Here is a 19,185-nt window from a genome sequence, read left to right on the forward strand (position 1 = left end):
TGGCGAGAGACAAGTAAACACTACAGATAGCTGTGCTCTGTTCAGATTTCATGACTGAGGTTTACAAGCAGTTAACCTGAGAAAACCCTTTTTAACTATGCTTCTGCATGTCTTAGCAGCTCAAACAAAAATAGGCTGACATGCTAGATCTAGAAATCCAGATAAATCAGGGGTATTGAATTAAAATTCAAGGAGGTCCGGTCACTAAAACCTTCTTCTGGCTGAGGTGGGAAAATAAATGTCCCCATTAGTGTTCCCCCTTACATCAGGTTCCCCCCAGAGTAATTTATTACATTGGCTGCCACCATCAGACTTCCCCCATAAATCAGTTTCCACAGTCAGAGTACCCCCCTATATCAGGCGTTCCCATCAGAGCGCTCCCTTAAGTAATGTGTTCCCATCAGAGTACCCCCTTACATCAGGCGTTTCCATCAGAGTGCCCCCCTTATACTAGGCATTCCCATCAGAGTGCCCCCCTTACATCAGGCATTCCCATCAGAGTGCCCCGTTACATCAGGCATTCCCATCAGAGTGCCCCCTTACATCAGGTTTCTGCATCAGAAGGCCCCCTTACATTTGGTGTCTCCCATCAGTGTGCCCCCTTACATTAGTTGTCCCCATTAGCGTGCCCCATTATATAAGGTTCCCCTATCACGTTGACACCTTACATAGGGTGTGCCCATCAGCGTGCCCCCCTTACATTAGGTGTCGCCATCAGAGTGCAACTTTACATCATGTATTCCCATCACATCAGGTGTGCCCATCAGAGTGCTCCTTTACATCAGTTGTCCCCATCAGAGTGCCCCTTTACATCAGGTATCCCCATCACATAACCACCTTACATCAGGTATTGCCATCAGAGTACCCCCTTACACCCAAAGTACTCCTTTCCATCATATTCCCCATCAGAGTGCCCCTTTACATCATATTCCCCATCAGAGTGCCACTTTCCACAGTATGTGCCCAAATGTGCCCCCTTAATATAACGTGTCCATCAGAGTGCCCCCTTAACATAAAAGAATGCCTATCAGAATGCCCCTTAACATAAAATGTGCCCATCAGAATGCCCCTTAACATAAAATGTGCCCATCACAGTGCCCCTTAACATTAAATGTGCCCATCAGCATTACTCTTTAGCATTAAATGTGCCCATCAAGGTCCCCCAGAAAGAACACACCCTACCATGAGGGCAGACAGGAGTGGGAGGCAGGAGCTTGCCGGGATCCTTGCTGATTGTGGTGAGGTGTGCGCTGGTGGACAGGCAGGGAGTGGGAGCCGTGACTGACAGTAAGCTGCAAGGGGCGAGGCGCATGCATGATGTAATTGGTTGCCAAGATGACTGCCCTGCTGAGCAGTGGGTCTGTCATTCTAGTCTTTTGGCCCTGGCGAGAGTGCTGCTTGGGCAGTTCTCGGACCGCGGTTCGACATTTAGTGACCGCTACTCTAAATTATACCTCAGTGCTGTTCATCCTGTAGTGCATTTATTCTACATGGCTAGTCCACCTGTCCCGTGATTTCCATGTGGAACCTGCTAAGCATTTCCATGCTCTAAGTACAGTACATGTTGCTGATGTACAGACTATATAAATTAGTATGGCGGTCTGCTATACATTCATGGTTCCAGTGACATGACCAGTGCTCTCTAGGCCCACTCCACATTACCATCTCATTCTGCTTCAGTAAGGACGTGGTTGTGTCTGTGTCCTCCTAGTTCTCTTCTTCAGAAAAACATTGTGACTGTGAAGGGAAAGTAGAGGAGGAATCTCAACTACTGGATCTTCTCAATGGAACCCTGGAGGCAAATCATAGTCCTCTGCTTTATTTAAAACAGCAAATTATATTTTATTAGAAATAGAATTACCAGACCATACTTGATGCTTTTATTCCAAAATAAATCACTCTGCCTCCCTACTTTATTATTGTAGTTATGTCTGCTGAAATTATTTATTCTTTAGAAGGGTGATTTTAGTTAATTAGTTCAGTCCATGTACCTGTAGCAAGAGGTCACATCTGAGGAACCGTTTCCTAGAAAAGATAAGGAATGCTTACTGGTACTTCCCCAATTCCACTGAATGTCACTATAATGAAGAGAAATTATTGGCTAAGGTGGTGGAAGGATAGAACGTCACTCGATTTCCCCATCGACACAGTCCGTGTTGATGGGGGAATCCCTTCGACAGCACCAGCAGTAATCACATAAAAATCTGACAGATTGGTTGTACCCAAGTTGATCAATGGATCGACCTTGGTACAATCAGCCTGCCCATAGATGTAGTGAATCTCGCCTGTCCCTGCTGAACCAGCCAAAATTGGATCCATCTATGTTGATCCCCTGGACCCTGCTGCATTCAGTGGTCCGTCTTGTGGACCTCTGTGCCACTACATAAATCACTGTGCATGTCACGAAATTCAGCACATCCAGAAGTTTCAGTTTTTGAAGATTCTTTCAGTGGTGATTTCTTTTCAATATAATAGCATTTGCTGGTGCAGGCACTGGGAGAGAAAGAGATTTTTTCCAGGGAGACCTATTATTCAGGGGTTTATTTCTATGTTTTTAAACAATATGTATTTTCAGTAATTACTTTTTAAGTTATTATAACATTTAAATGACAGTCATTTTTAACAAGACAAAAAGAAAAAACAACACTTTTATGTACTCTACGTTTTATTTTTTATTAGTATTGTATTTTTATTATTGTATTGTGCAGATCGCAAATGCTCCCTCTGTGTGATCTGTGTATGAGAAAACATAATTAGCTTTCCCTGCTCCCCCCACAGCCCCCCCCCCCAATACTCACTGGGCCTTCCCCTCGATCCAGTGATGTGCACAGGAGCCTCTGCTGTCCTGGATCTCTTTCTCTCCTCATTGGCTACGACACAGCATCAGGAGCCATTGGCTCCCACTGCTGTCAATCACAGCCAGTGAGCCAGATTGGAGAGAGCAGGGTCGAGGCCAATCTGCTGCTCTATGTGTCTTATGGATGCATAGAGCAGGGCTCATGAGCGAGCACGCATCAGTGTCCCCATAGCAAACGGCTTGCTATTGGGGCCGCTGGTCAAGGGGGAGTAGTGCCGGTGGGGGACCTGAGAAGAAGAGGATCAGGGCTGCTCTGTGCAAAGCTGTTGCACAGAGCAGGTAAGTATGACATGTTTGTTATTTAAAAAAAAAACAAAATTAAATATAAATATATATATATATATATATATATATATATATATATATATATATATATATATATATAAACTAAAGCTTTAATATCACTTTAAACAACATAGATGGAGGAATCTCCAGTACTGGCTTTTCTATTCAGCAGCCGCAGCACCCGTGGATGTCTGGATACTCCCACAGTCACATCTAATAGCATGAAGTCACTGTTGAGCTGACAGTTTTCCACCTGGCTCAGACTTAAAATGAGATAAAAGTTCAGTGGAGCACGGTTATATTGCAGCACTACTAAGCAGGAAGGCAGGAAGCAGAGCCTGGGTTCTTAATGGGCAAGCATGGCTGTATCTTTATACACGGTCATAAACAAACTATACACAGAAACTAGGTTTTTTCAAATAAAATATTATTATTCATTGATAAGTTTATCTGCTGTAAACTGATCACATTCACTTATACTGTATATCTAATATACTGTAGTTTCCCTTTAAAGTGACTCTGCCATGAGAAAAGTATGTGTTCTGCCATTCCTGTCCTCTCCCTTGATGTTAGTTCCCTGGCTGTCTTTCTTTGGCTTTAATGCTTTCTGGTTCTCTGACCCAGAACCAGTATAGAGTTAAGTAATTCTAACACTTTTGTGGCACTCATTTATTGGGAAATTCTTTCGGACGTTATACTACTAATAACAACTTTTGCTAATGACTTGAGTTTATGTAGAGGTATAAAAACATAGAAGGATTGTGTCATCATATACACTCTCAAGCCACTTTATTGGGTACACCTTGCTAGTGCCAAGAAAATATCCCCCACACCATTACACCACCACCACCAGCCTGAACCGGTGCTATAAGGCAGGATGGATCCGTGATTTCATGTTGTTTAAGCCAAATTCTGACCCTACCATCTGAATATCACAGCTGAAATTGAATGAGCCATTCTCCTCTGACCTCAAACCAGGCATTTTCGTCCACACAACTCCTGCTCACTGGATATTTTCTCTTTTTCGGGCCATTCTCTTTAAACCCTAGAGATAGTTGTGCTTGAAAATCCCAGCAGATCAGCAGTTTTTTAAATACTCAGACCAGCCCATCTGGCACCAACAACCATGCCACGTTCAAAGTCACTTAAATCCCCTTTCTTCCCCATTCTGTTGCTCGATTTGAACTTCCGCAAGTTGTCTTCATGGCTAAATGCATTGAGTTGCTGCCATGTGATTGGCTGATTAGCCATTTGTGTTACCAAGCAATTGAACAGGTGTACCTAATAAAGTGGCCTGTGAGTGTAGAACAATCTCAACAAATTGTCAACATCAGCAGGTAAATGGCAGATGACATGTTACGTTGGAAATGTAGGCCTTAGTAACAGCATTGCTATTTGCACATTCAATGTAAAATTAGTAGTTGCGTAACACTGAGTTTATAAAAGGACTTGAGATTACTGTTTCAATCACTCAAGGCCATGTAGCAGCTGCAAAAGCAAACACAATCTTTGGATGTATAAAAAGATAAAAACACTTGATGCTAGCATAGTGTTACTTGTGTACACAATACATTATAGCAACATTTAGAATATGGGGAACAGTTTTGGGCATCCTACTGTAAGAAGGATATGGGGATTTTGAAGAGGGCTCAGATACAGACACCTTAATGACGGGATGGAAATTGATGAAAAGTAAAAGGTGCAGCGCTAAATAATAAGTTAAAATCATATATGTGTCTTAAAACATGTGTGTGTCAATATATAAAATAATGATGAAATAAATAAATAAAGCAGCAATAAATTGATATATAGCAGCAATATTCAAACAATGGAAATTCATACATACAGCGAGTAAGGTTAATGTATAGTGAAGGAAATAAGTATTTGATCCCCTGCTGATTTTGAATGTTTGCCCACTCACAAAGAAATGATCAGTCTAAAAATCGAATGGTAGGTGTATTGTAACACTGAGAGACAGAATAGCAACAAAAAATTCACAAGAAATTCATGTCTAACAAATTATGCACTGATTTGCATGTTCATGAGGGAAAAAAGTATTTGATCCCCTTCACAAAACATGACTTAGTACTTGGTGGCAAATTCCTTGTTGGCAATCACAGAGGTCAGACGTTTCCTGTAGTTGGCCAGCAGGTTTGCACACATCTCAGGAGAGATATTGGCCCACTCCTCTTGGCAGATCCTCTCCAAGTCATTAAGGTTTGGTGGCTGACATTTGGCAACTCAAACTTTCAGCTCCCTTCACAATCAGATTAAGGTCTGGAGACTGGCTAGGCCACTCCAGGACCTTAATATGCTTCTTCTTGAGCCACTTCTTTGTTGCCTTGGCTGTGTGTTTTGGGTCATTGCCATGGTGGAACACCCATCCACGATCCATTTTCAATGCCGTGGCTGAGGGAAAAAGGTTCTCACCCAAGATTTGATGGTACATTGCCCCGTCCATCGTCCCTTTGATGCGGTGCAGTTGTCCTGTCCCCTTAGCAGAAAAACACCTCAAAGCAGAATGTTTCCACCACCATGTTTGACAGTTGGGATGGTGTTCTTGGGGTCATAAGCAGTATTCCTCCTCCTCCAAACACGGCGAGTGAGTTGATTCCAAAGAGCTCATCTGACCACGACACTTTCAACCAGTCCTCCTCTGCATCATTCAGATGTTCAGTGGCAAACTTCAGACGGGCCTGGATATGTGCTTTCGTGAGCAGAGGGACCTTGCGGGCATTGCAAGATTTCAATCCTTGTCAGCATAGTGTGTTACCAATTGTTTTCTTGGTGACTGTGGTCCCAGCTGCCTGGAGATCATTGACAAGATCCTCACGTGTAGTTCTGGGCTGATTCCTCACTGTTCTCATGATCATTGACACTCCACGAGGTGAGATCTTGCATGGTGCACCAGACCTGAGACTGACAGTTGTTTTGTGTTTCTTCCATTTGCGAATGATTGCACCAACTGTTGTCACCTTCTCACCAAGCTGCTTGGCGATAGTTTGGTAGCCCAGTCCAGCCTTGTGCAGGTCTACAATCTTGTCCCTGACATCCTTGGACAGCTCTTTGGTCTTTGCCCTGGTGGAGAGTTTGGAATCTGATTGTTTGATTGCTCCTGTGGACAGGTGTCTTTTATACAGGTAACAAAATGAGATTAGCAGCACTCTATTTAAGAGACTGCTTCTAATCTCAGCTTGTTACCTTTGTGAAAGACACCTGGTAGCCAGAAATCCTGCTGAATGATAGGGGATCAAATACTTATTTCCCTCATGAACATGCAAATCAGTGCATAATTTGTTAAACATGCATTTCTTTTGAATTTTTTGTTGCTATGCTGTCTCTCAGTGTTACAATACACCTACCATTTGATTTTTAGATTGATAATTTCTTTGTTAGTGGGCAAACATTCAAAATCAGCAGGGGATCATATACTTATTTCCTTCACTGTATAAATTACGCAAATGAACTGTTATCTCAAGGGCTGTGTAAAGGATAAGGGGACATCATATTCAGGCAAAGCAAAGAACATGTTGCCATCAGTTTAGGAAGGTGTTCTTTATGATAGGAGCAATTAAAGGTAGTCACCAGTCAAAACTGAAAATGAAACCATAATATGCATACAAAGACTATGACCTACATTCCTTGCACTTCCATGTTTCATGCAGACATTGCTGTAATGTACCAGAATAGCTCCATCTCCTGTATAATTAATTTGGTGAGCTGAGAATCCCTGCTTTGAATGCATGAAAGCTATTCTTAGCTATGCCCACTACTGGTTCCTTGCTGCTTCTCACATACAGGAAGGCGGAGGTGAACAAAATAATACCAGTACAAAGCTGTGTTTACAAAGACCAATCAAAGTCAAATCTTCTTTGGATGTTTTCATTTGATTGGCAATACAGAAATCAGAGACTGAAGATTGAACAAAAGAAGCTTTAGGAAATACACTCCCAGTGACCCTCTGTGGAGGAACTCAGATGAAAGTGTATGTAAACCCTAACAAGAAACTGCTCTTATTTGCTCCATTTTGGGCTGTTAAATATACCATTGAAAACGCTGTATTATAATCTGTTTGATAAATGAAAAAAATACTTGATTATTTTTTTATAAATCTGGTAAACTGATAACGCTTTTTGACTTTTTTGCTGTTCTGTTATCAGTTAGCACTGTGCTCAGTTCTCTCTGTGAACTACAGAATACCTACACCGTATGTTATGGAGAATGGGAGAGATGTTCTGTTGTCCTGACCTTGGGTGGCAGAATTCCTCCTCCATAGATGCAGTGTTGTCACCCTAGGCTGTTGCTGGCTAGGTCACTAGGTGAAAATAATGAAAAAAAGGAAAATAATGAGGCACTACTTCTAGGGACTGGTAAGCTGCCATTAAAGCTGAAGTTTAGCTAAAACATCCCTACAGTTTTACTCACCTGTATTTCGGTATGTCCCATATTATACAGCCAGCTGGATTGTGGAGAGATCTTCATTGCAGGGGTGCCTGTCCCCTGTGTCTGAACTTCCAGCGCTGCAATGGTTAACAGCTGCAGTCTGTAAATGGGGGCGAGAATCCTGGCACTGATCAGACTCCCCAATTCACAGATCATGGTACAAGCAGTTTAATCAGTGAAAGAACTTTTATCAATAGAGGAGGAAGAAGGGGGGCGGGGTGTCCCCATCACACCATCTATACCGCTGTTCTGTCTGAAGGCCCGAAGCTGTTAAATGAATCTTTAGCTTGATTTACATGTTGCCTTGCATCTACCCCTCCTCCCCTAGATACACAAATCAGGCTTTTTTTTCTCCTTTGTGTACGTTTTTTTCTGTTAAAGGTCTTGCCACCTCAACCTCCATTGCACATCATTTGCCTAGGCCAGGGGTCTCCAAACTTTCTAAACATTGGGCCAGTTTACTGTTCATTAAACTTTCGAAGGGACAGATTGTGGCCATTGGGTGTAGAAATTGTCCCGGCATCAGTAGGAATAAACAACGCACCTTTGGTATTAGGGGGAGGAATAACACCCCGTCATTGGTGTAAGTGGGAGGAATAGTGCCCAATTGTTGGTGTCAGCTGGAGGAATAGTGCCCCATCATTGGTATCAGTGGGAGGAATAGTGCCCCATCATTGGTATCAGTGGGAGGAATAGTACCCCATCTTTGGTGTTAGTGGGACGAATAGTGCCCCATCATTGGTGTCAGTTTGAAGAACAGTGTACTATTGTTGGTGTCATTTAGGGGAAATAGTGCCCCATTGTTGGTGCCGGTGGCAGGCATAGTGTCCCATCAATGGTGTCAGTTTGAAGAATAGTGTACTATTGTTGGTGTCATTTAGGGGAAATAGTGCCCCATCGTTGGTGTTGGTGGCAGGAATAGTGCCCCATCATTGATGTCAGTGGCAGGAATAGTGTCCTATTGTTGGTGTCTGTGGGGGGAAATAGTGCCCCTTCATTGGTGTCAGTGGGAGGAATAGTGCCCCATCATTGGTATTAGTCTAAGGAATACTGCCCCATCTTTGGTGTCAGTGGGAGGAATAGTGCCCCATAGCTGGTGTCAGTGGGAGAAATATTGCCTCAATGTTGATGTCAGTAGCAGTAATTATGCCCCATTGTTGGTGGGAGGAAAGCAATAGTGTCTTGTATCAGTGGGAGGAAAAAGTGCCCTGAGGGCCAGATAAAGACAAGCAAAGGGCCATCTCCGGCCCCTCCGGCTGCAGTTTGGAGACCACTGGCCTAGGCAATTGGCTGTGCCATCTCTTCCTCCTGGGACATGTATATCGCATATCCCAGGAGGCTTAAACTATCATTGAGAAAAGAAGAGGGTGGCAGGCCCTAGTGACATGTCATCAGCTGAACCTGGAAGAGCCTGCAGCCTCCTGATGACTTCACCAAAGAAGATGATGGCACAGGACTAATCGGGGGCAGAAGAGAAGCAGATCTCAGCAGGACAACGCTGGATCTACTGGACAGGTCAGTACTTTGACTGTGCAGGACTGGCAACAAGGTAAGTGTGTGTGCGTGTGTGGGGGGACGGACAGAGTGAAGGTCTGCTTTAACCATCGCAGTGCTGGATATGCAGAGACCGAAAGAGGGGAGGCATCCCTGCAGTGAAGATTTCTCCAAAATCCAGCAGCCTGTAGGACATACTGTACTTCATTACAGGTAAGTAATGTGACTAAAGCTGTAGGGTTTTGTTTTATTTTAGCTAAATATCACCTTTAACTTTCTGACAAGCACAGCTCAATGTTTGCTAGCTAGCATTAGCTCACTGAACTGTTTCATTTGTTGCACTTTGTTGAACTTCTGTTTGACTTGCAATATGCAACTGTATGGGGTATTAGTAGCAAAATCAATAATGGAATTTAAAAAGGGACTCAATTTTGTTAAAATTACTGATATACACCCCTGACACCCAACCTATTGCTAAAAGACTCATGCTGCCCTTTGGCACTTTTGCATTTTTTTGAGTGCTGGTGACTTTCCATCCTGGCATCTGGTTCTGGCACGACTCCATCCGTGGCATTCACTTCGAGCACCCATCGTTACAAGGTCAAATACTGTAAGAAATGCAGTTTTAATTTGGATTTTAAAAGTTTACAATGTAGCTGTCTTTTGTAATGTGTATTGTCCTTGGTTAGGCTTTCCCAAGGCAAAATTGGTTTTAGTGCTTTTATTTTTAAACTTTGTCAGTTCAAAAGCAGAGAAAGATTAAAACCCTCAACAGATTTTATCCCTGTTTCTGAGTTTTCCTCTTTTACTTTCTAGTGACAGTAAGGGCCGTTTCCCACGGGTGAGCCAATCAGGTTAAAGCTCAATTCGTGGGGGAAAAAAGGACGTAAATTTTATTTGGGTGCAGCATTGCATGACAGTACAATTGTCAGATAAAGTAACGCAGCGCCATTACATAAAAAATGGCCTGGTCAGGAAGGGGGTAAATCCTCAGGAGGGTAAAGTGGTTAAAATGAATGTAACTTTTAAATAATAAACACATACACTGGCTGAAAATTCATTTGAGAAAAGTTTTCCTTCCTGTCCCTTCTAATTTTACCATCACTGTTGTCGAAAATGAACATCGATTTGACCCCACTAACGATTAGAAAATAAAACAAATATTTTTAAATTGAAAATTATTTAACAAAAATCTGCTCTGCTCTGATCAGAAGGGAATCTGTGAGCTGATCCCCTGCGAATCGGAATTGAATCCATCCTGTGTGAAGAGGCCTCTAACCTCTTTATTGAAGGCTTGGTTCACAGTAAAATGAATTTTGCTACTTAAAGTGGAGCTCCACCCAAAAGGGAAAGTCCCGCTTTAAGTCTTTGCCGGCCCCCCAGTCCCCATTAAGGATTGGCACCTTTGGGGAGGGGGAGCAGATACCCGAATTTGACAGGTACCCGCTCCCACTTCCGCTGCGATTGCCTCGGTGATTGGAAGGGGAAGTTGTCCTCCCCCCTCCCTCCCCGTAGTCTGCTGGGACACGTAACAGGTCCCAGAAGACTATGGGGCCATTCACAAAGCGCAGCGCTTCTCGCGCATGCACAGTGGGCACCCGGCTGTGAACCCGCAAGCTGTCACAGCTGGGTGCCTACACTGAAGATGCCATCGCCAGGGAGAGAAGACAGCCGGTGAAACCAGCGGTTGTGAGAACACCGCTGAACCGAGGGACAGGTGAGTGGCTGTATTTTAAAAGTCAGCAGCTACAGTTTTTGTAGCTGCTGACTTTTTTTTTTTTTTCAGGTGAAACTTCGCTTTAACTATATAACCACGTATCTTTCAGGCTTTCAGGTGTATTTACATTTAAAAAAACAAATCCACTGAAAGCTAGGAAATGACCATGAAATCCTTTCTTTACATTACCAGGAACATCAGTAGACCTTTACAGCGTGGATGATTTCAGCTGGATTGCAGGAAAACCAAATACTGTCAAATGTAAAGTGGAAACATTTTTTTAAGTTGCCATTGTCATTAGAAAGCCCAGTTAGATACAAGGGATCTGAGATATAAAAGATCTTATTACACAGCATTTGCAGTGAAAAGGTTAATAACCTCAGTTACTCTCCATTGGATTCTGACAATGGGACTGGTGAGTAAGTAAACGTGGAACATGAGCTGTGGCTTGAATTATTTAGGACTGAGGTTAAGTCACCTTGTTCTTTCTTCTCTGCTGTGCTCTTCTCTCATATTTCATTCATTATGGATATGTGTTTTGGATCTCCAAACTATAGACGGTGTTTCTTTGCTTCTCTTAGTAAGGTAGAAGAGTCAGGCTGCTTTTCACTTATGGGCATGCTGTGCACTGACAGGCGTACATCATGTTATAATGTACTGACTCAACATGGTGTCCATGCTGTGTTCTCCACCAGTGGTTTCTGAATCTCATATCACCAGAAATGAATCACGTATGTCTCAAAATGGGGCATTTTAGGCCACAATAATGTCTTAGTTCCTAATGAAGTGATAGATCAAACAGTGATGACTGCAAGCATGACAGGTTAAGGAAGGAAGGACATTTCCTTCCTACTCTCACTCCTATTCTAAATGTACTTTGTTACTGTTTTATATACTGATTCACCAATTTATAGAAATAGGGGAAGGGAGCACTAGTGCATAAAAGGAACCTGTGGTGGAGTTATTCTTATCAGTACTGGATACTGAAAGGTTTCTTGTGATAACACTAAGTGCCGGTTTAGGCTTGGTTCACATCTGTGCGGGTGGTGCTGCTGCGGATCTGCACAAAAATCCACCCGCGCAGTGGAATGGAGTGAACGAGGAATGTGGACCCACAGGCGGGTGTCATTAAGCCTAGGTTCACATACGTGCGGGTGGTGCCGCAGCGGATCCGCACAAAAATCTACCTGCACAGAGGAATGCGGAGAATGCGGACCCGAGGGTGGGTGCCATTGGCTAGGTTCACATATGTGTGGGTGGTGCCGCAGCGGATCCGCACAAAAATACACCCACACAGAGGAATGTGGACTCGCGGGCAGGTGCCATTAAGGCTAGGTTCACATATGTGCGGGTGGTACCGCAGCAGATCCACACAAAAATCCACCGGCACAGAGGAATGCGGCCCCGCAGGTGGGTGCCATTAAGGCCAGGTTCACATATGTGTGGGTGGTGCCACTGCGGATCTGCACAAAAATCCACCCGCACAGAGGAATGTGGACCCGCGGGCGGGTGCCATTAACCTCCCTAGCGGTCTGATTATGTTCATATTTCTGTGCTCAAAGCGGTACATTTTTTTGCATGGAAATATGTATTTTTTTTATTGTAGGCCTGAAATTTTTAGGAATAACTCACTAAAATCTGTTCGAACAAGAGTCTAGTAGGATAAAACTTGAAACACGAAATCATAAATTATAATTTAATAAATAATCATTAAAAATAATAATATAATAATAATACATTTAATTCAATAATATAATCAAACCAAAAACACTGAAATTTGAAATAGAGCACCAAGTTCGCACATCACTGAGCAAAGTCGCAAAATCGTTTTCAGTGTCTGATGACGAATTTCCCCACAAATCATTATCACTCATTTCTGCAAGTGGTTCTGATTTACTATCACTGTTCTCTCGCTGGTCTAAAACCGCTTTTGACCTAAAGGGACGTTTTTGCATGGTATTCCTGAGTGTAGCTCGGGGTTACCGCTCTTGGTACTGAAACTTTACCCCGAGCTACACTTGGGAATACCGCCAGGGAGGTTAAGGCTAGGCTCACGTATGTGCGGGTGGTGCCGCTGTGGATCCGCACAAAAATCCGTGCAGCCTCACCATCCGCACAGAAGAATGCGGACCCGCGGGCTGGGGCCATTAGTTCTAATTCTAATGGCATGCCGCCCGTGCTGGAAATCGCAACCGCACTGGAAACCAAGTTTCCTGTGCAGGCTGCGGTTTCCAAAGAACTGCAGGGACTTCTTCCCTGCGTGTCCTGGGGAACAGGAGTCCATTCAAATAAATGGGCTCTCGTGCCCTCGCAAAACGTGGCCCGCAGGAAAGCACATATGTGAACCAGGGCTTATGCTAATGGCACGCCGCCCGCACTGGAAATCACAACCGTACTGTGAACCTCGGTTCCCGTGCGGGCCGCATTTTCCGAAGAAGTGCAGGGACTTCTTCCCTGCGTGTACCGGGGGACGGGAGTCCATTCAAATAAATGGTCTCTCATGCCCTGCAAAACGCGGCCCGCACGGCCACAGATATGTGATCCAGGGGTCACACTGCTGCAAATTCTATGTGGATCATATGCGTTTAGAAAAGCATAGATTTGCATGTAATGTCAAAAAAGCATTATTTCCAATGAGGCCTGTTCACATGCATGCGGTGCGAACTTGATGTGTTTCAAAAAAGGGTCCTGTGTGGATTGTAGTGTGGGTGTGGTGCGAATTTCATCTGCTATGTCCAGCTCCCTCAGAAATTGCATTCAATTAGAACCTGTCACAGCAGGAATCGCACTGTGATACCTCACTCGGAAACTGCATCAGGTTCGTACCGCATGTGAACCGGTGCTTAAGTGGTGCTACAGTTTACAGGATTTATGCCTTTTCTCTATTCAGGCAATTTCTTGGATTTTTTTTAAAGTGTTACATTGTTGGTATTTCTTATTATTTCTTATACAGAAACCGTGCTCACGTCCACTGTGCTGTACGCTATATACGTGCATTTCTCGGCTGTATAAATTGTGTTGTATATACTCAGTGCTCAGCTGAAAGAGCTGTGTGTGATGTAATCCACACATCTTGGTTGTACATATTGTGCAGTGTATTTTTATATTTCACACTGCTTTACTATATAAATCATCTTTACATTACAGTATATAATCCCCATTGTGCTCTTCTTTATTAAGTCTACACTGCACAGTGTTAGACATAATGATGTACATCTTACATTCTCTGCTTTTGTCAGCTGTATACACTGTACTTTGCATTATATAGTCCACGGTTCCGAACTACATAAACTATATGTTATAAACTTCAAAGTACTTTTCTGTATATATTTATTTATTTATTACAGGTACTTATATAGTGTTAGTGTAGCGCTTTACGTACATATTGTACATTCACATCAGTCCCTAACCCTTAAGGGGCATACAATTTATGGTCCCTAACTCACATTCATATACATACTAGGGCCAATTTAGACAGGAACCAATTAACCTGCCTGCATGTCTTTGGAGTGTGAGAAAAAACCCACACAGGCGTAGGGAGAACATGCATACTCCAGGCAGGTGGTGCCGTGACTGGGATTCAAATTAACGATCCTAGTACTGCCAGGCAGAAGTGCTAACCATTTAGCTACTGTGCTGCTCATATATTTTACCGTGTATAGCACATCTGATGTACAGGGGTTGGACAAAAATATGTAAACACTACATGATTTGCAGGTGTGAAAGTGACAACGTGTTTTGTGTTGAAAGCGGAAGTGATGTAACATTTTTTTGCTTCCGCTGTGTGATAAGACACCTAGCTAACAGGTGGGAAGCCTCACTTTTGATGTGCACTGTTAGTAATATGGAGTCATGTCTGAGCTTACTGAGTTTCAAAGAGGGTAAATTGTTGGTGCCCACTTAGCTGGTGCCTCTGGGACTGAAGTTGCCAATTTATTTGCCGTGTCACAAGGTACAGTATCAAAGGTTATGACAACATATGCTTATCAGATGACATTTTCCTAGAAACTGTATAAGCACGGTCGACATGGTCAACTGACCAAAACAGTCAAAAGAACATTAGGCAGGATTGTGACCTGGAATAAGAAAACAACTGCTGCAAAAGTGACAGCAGAGCTCAATCTCATTCTTCCAAAGCCCGTGTCCACAAAAACTGTGTGGAGGGAACCACTAGTCACTGGTATTAATGCTCAGAAGAAGAGAGAGTGGTGAAACACCTATAAATCATGGACTATCGATCAATGGAAGACTGTAATATTGGCTGATGAATCAAGCTTCACACCGTCCCAAGCTTACGACCAGGACAAAGCATGGTGGCGGTGCAATCATGGTTTGGGCTGCCATATCTTGGTTTTCTGCAGGCCCCATCATCACCTTGGAAGATAGTGTCACTGTCAGCAATACATTTTGGCTGACCATGTGCACCCTATGGAGCAGAAATTGTTTCCCGAAGACAGCGCCATTTACCAAGACGATAATGCTCTGATTCACACAGCTGGTGTTGTCAAATCGTGGTTTGAAGAGCATGCAGTCAAAGTCTCGCACCTTCTCTGGGTGACTCAGTTGATGGACCTCAATATCATATAGCCACTATGGTCAGTTTTGGAGAACAAGGTTCAGGCTAGTTGGCATCTCTGCAAGAGCTGAAATGATTTTTGTATGAAGAATGTTATCAGATTCCATTATCCAGCATCCAAAACTTATATTTGTCAATTCCCAGGAGAATTCTGGCTGTCTTGGATGCCAAAGGTGCTCCAACACCATAGTAGGTAATGATTTTGTTCTTTTACCTGGTGTTTCCATATTTTTGTCCAAGCACTGTACACTATTTGCTCTAAATTCAAGATATACTGTGTGATATATATATCATACTGTTGTGCCTGAAAAGAGCACTCTACTTTTTTTAACCCTGTATATTCTACCCATTCCAAACCACCAGATACAGGTTTCTTTGATCATCGTGAACACCCCCCCCCCCCCTTGAGCACAGAAGGAGCATAGTTTTGCTTGTTAAAATACGCACGTCCCTAACCCCAGAAACCACTAAACAGCTCTTCCACTCCCTCATCATATCACGACTCGATTACTGCAACTCCCTCCTTACTGGCCTGCCTCGCCGCTGGCTATCCCCGCTTCAGTCGATCCTGAATACGGCAGCCAGACTCATTCACCTTTCCAACCGCTCCATCTCTGCCACCCCCCTCTGCCAATCCCTCCATTGGCTTCCGATTGCGCAATGGATCAAATTCAAAATCCTAACACTGACGTACAAAGCCGTCCAACACACTGCCCCGTACTACATCTCTGACCTAATATCCAAGTACCGCCCAGCACGCACACTCCGCTCCTCACAAGACCTCCTTCTCTCTAGTTCCCTGGTCTCCTCCTCCCATGCCCGCCTCCAGGACTTCTCCAGGGTGTCACCCATCCTCTGGAACTCCCTGCCCCAACCCATCAGATTATCGCCTACTCTCCTCTCCTTTAGGCGCAACCTGAAAACCCATCTCTTCAGGGAAGCCTACCCCACCCCCTGCTAACTTGCCGACCTCCTCCACTCTTCCTACCACTCCATCCCCCACAGCTATCTCCTCCTGTGCCACCATCACCTCCCTCCTAGATTGTAAGCTCGAAAGAGCAGGGCCCTCAATCCCCTCATGTTTTGCATTGTATTGTTATTGTTCTGTCACATGTTCTGTCCCCCTTTGTAATGTACAGCGCTGAGCGAACTATTGGCGCTTTATAAATACTGTATAATAATAATAATATTATTCCCAAAATGTTGTTTTTTCTTTTGTATAGTCATTTATCAATACAACATTCACTATTTCTATCAATGTTTTATGTCCCTGTACAACTTGTGCTGTAAGTTTACTTTTTCCATTATTTTGGGGAAGGGTTATACCCTCTGTCAAGTTTTTGTTGCTATAAAAGGAATCAAACATACCTTTCTTAAATAAAGGAATGCGCTAAAACCACAAACTATTCCTAATTTAGTGTAGAAACATTAGTGCAAAAGATATATATATCTATTCTCAATTAATATAAAAAAATATCAAAATTATGTGCAAAACTATTTTTTAGTGCATAAGTAATTTAAATAATTAAATTTGTGAATATAAAAAAATGTCCAATTCTGAATTTCTTCAAATGTCCAAACAAATCCTTTTCAAATTCAGGTGCTCTCAAAGAAATTGTGCCAAAATCCACCACCAAAGTAAAGTTGGGTAACTCACCAGAGCTCCATGCTGATCAATCTCTAGATCAGCAAAAAACGCTTTTTGCTCTGGGAGGAGATGCAATGAATCAACTTCTCAGGTGTGATGATCAATAGCTACACAATCATCCATAAGGTAGGTATCCACCACTCAATATAATAGTTCCAGGAGCATTATATCACTCTCTCTTTTTATATCTCTCCACCGAGGTCATGTTTGGGAATGAAAGAGAAAATCATGGTGCAGCCAGTTTTTTTATAAAAGTATCCAACAATTTAATAAAGATTTACACTCACAAAAAGGGTGTCTTCACCGACACCAGTATAACAGCATAAAACAGCAAATGGTATAACAGTCTCCTGTTCCCCGCACACTCACTACAGTGCTCGTGACTCAATTTTCTTCACAGACGTCAGCATCCAGCAAGCCAAGCCCTACTAGTTTCGTCATGAATGACGTCTTCAAGGGGCGAAACTAGTCATTCATGACGAAACTAGTAGGGCTTGGCTTGCTGGATGCTGACGTCTGTGGAGAGGATTAAGTCACGAGCGCTGTAGTGAGTGTGCGGGGAACAGGAGACTGTTATACCATTTGCTGTTTTATGCTGTTATACTGGTGTCGGTGAAGACACCCTTTTTGTGAGTGTAAATCTTTATTAAATTGTTGGATACTTTTATAAAAAAACTGGCTGCACCATGATTTTCTCTTTCATTCCCAAACATGACCTCGGTGGAGAGATATAAAAAGAGAGAGTGATATAATGCTCCTGGAACTATTATATTGAGTGGTGGATACCTACCTTATGGATGATTGTGTAGCTATTGATCATCACACCTGAGAAGTTGATTCATTGCATCTGCTCCCAGAGCAAAAAGCATTTTTTGCTGATCTAGAGATTGATCAGCATGGAGCTCTGGTGAGTTACCCAACTTTACTTTTGGTGGTGGATTTTGGCACAATTTCTTTGAGAGCACCTGAATTTGAAAAGTATTTGTTTGGACATTTGAAGAAATTCAGAATTGGACATTTTTTTTATATTCACAAATTTAATTGTTTAAATTACTTATGCACTAAAAAATAGTTTTGCACATAATTTTGATATTTTTTTTATATTAATTGAGAATAGATATATATATCTTTTGCACTAATGTTTCTACACTAAATTAGGAATAGTTTGTGGTTTTAGCGCATTCCTTTATTTAAGTTATAGCACTAAGAAATTTATTTGGTTTCTTTGAGGTGGAATTGCTGCTTTAAAGTATTAAGGGTGTGGCGCTTTTATTACACTTGAAACATACCTTTCTGTCTTGCGAGAAAAAAAATAAAAACTTTTCCAAGTATCATCACACTAAAAAAACAACCTACACTTCAGCAATTTGTTTTAAAATTTTTATTGCTGTCTGTGTCCCCATTGGGGAGATTTCTATTTGTGCTCAGAAAGTATCACTGAGAAAGAAAATGAAGGTAAATCCAAGATTTTGAAGTTGCCCACAGAACAAAAGCACAGGTACAAGGGGCAGCTGTCTAAGAGGGGAATTCCTGTGTCTCTGGGACAGGAATTAAAGGGAGAATTTCCCAATGGTGCACAGTCAGCAAAAAATATCAGCAAATGTACCACTTCCCTACTCAATGCAAAATGAAAAAAAATGTTTTGACTATATATAACACTTAGTTTAGACTTTAGACTTTAGTCTACGTTCACACTCACGCAGTGCGGCATATCACATGTGATTCGCACAGGAACAGCACCGAATTCCTGTGAAAATCAGATACGAATTCTGTGAGGTGCGATTCGAGCCATATATTTTGTATGGGTCAAATTGCACCGCATCTGCACCAATAAGGTGCAGGACCCTTTCTATGACCCATACTAGAATCGGATCGCATGGGTATTCACACCCATGCGATCTCATTCTGCACATCTCACTGTGTTTTGCGAACCGATTTTGGGGTGTGTTTAACACAACATACACACCCGCGGCGGTTCACATGAATGGGGTGCGATTGTGAAGTGGTGCAGAATTCGCACAGAAACCTCTGCGAATTCCGCAACGCATCAGAGTGAACCCAGGCTTAATCTGAAATCTAACTGGTATCTGCATTACAGTTCATCAGTAGTAATTGCACCATGTCATTAAATAAAATGATTAGTTTTCATTAATAAAATAGCACAA

The 19,185-nt window shown here is 42.7% G+C and overlaps 1 protein-coding gene across 1 annotated transcript in view; it reads left to right on the forward strand.

Moving 5' to 3' along the window:
* The window catches only part of GAS2L1 (growth arrest specific 2 like 1), a 63,105-nt gene that overhangs the window by 23,682 nt on the left and 20,238 nt on the right, over positions 1–19,185 (forward strand). The gene's annotated exons all lie outside the window — the stretch shown is intronic.

Source organism: Staurois parvus, unplaced genomic scaffold (assembly GCF_062004578.1).
Source record: "Staurois parvus isolate SC_StPar_1 unplaced genomic scaffold, SC_StPar_1.0 ptg000840l, whole genome shotgun sequence".
In the NCBI taxonomy this organism is placed as follows: domain Eukaryota; kingdom Metazoa; phylum Chordata; class Amphibia; order Anura; family Ranidae; genus Staurois; species Staurois parvus.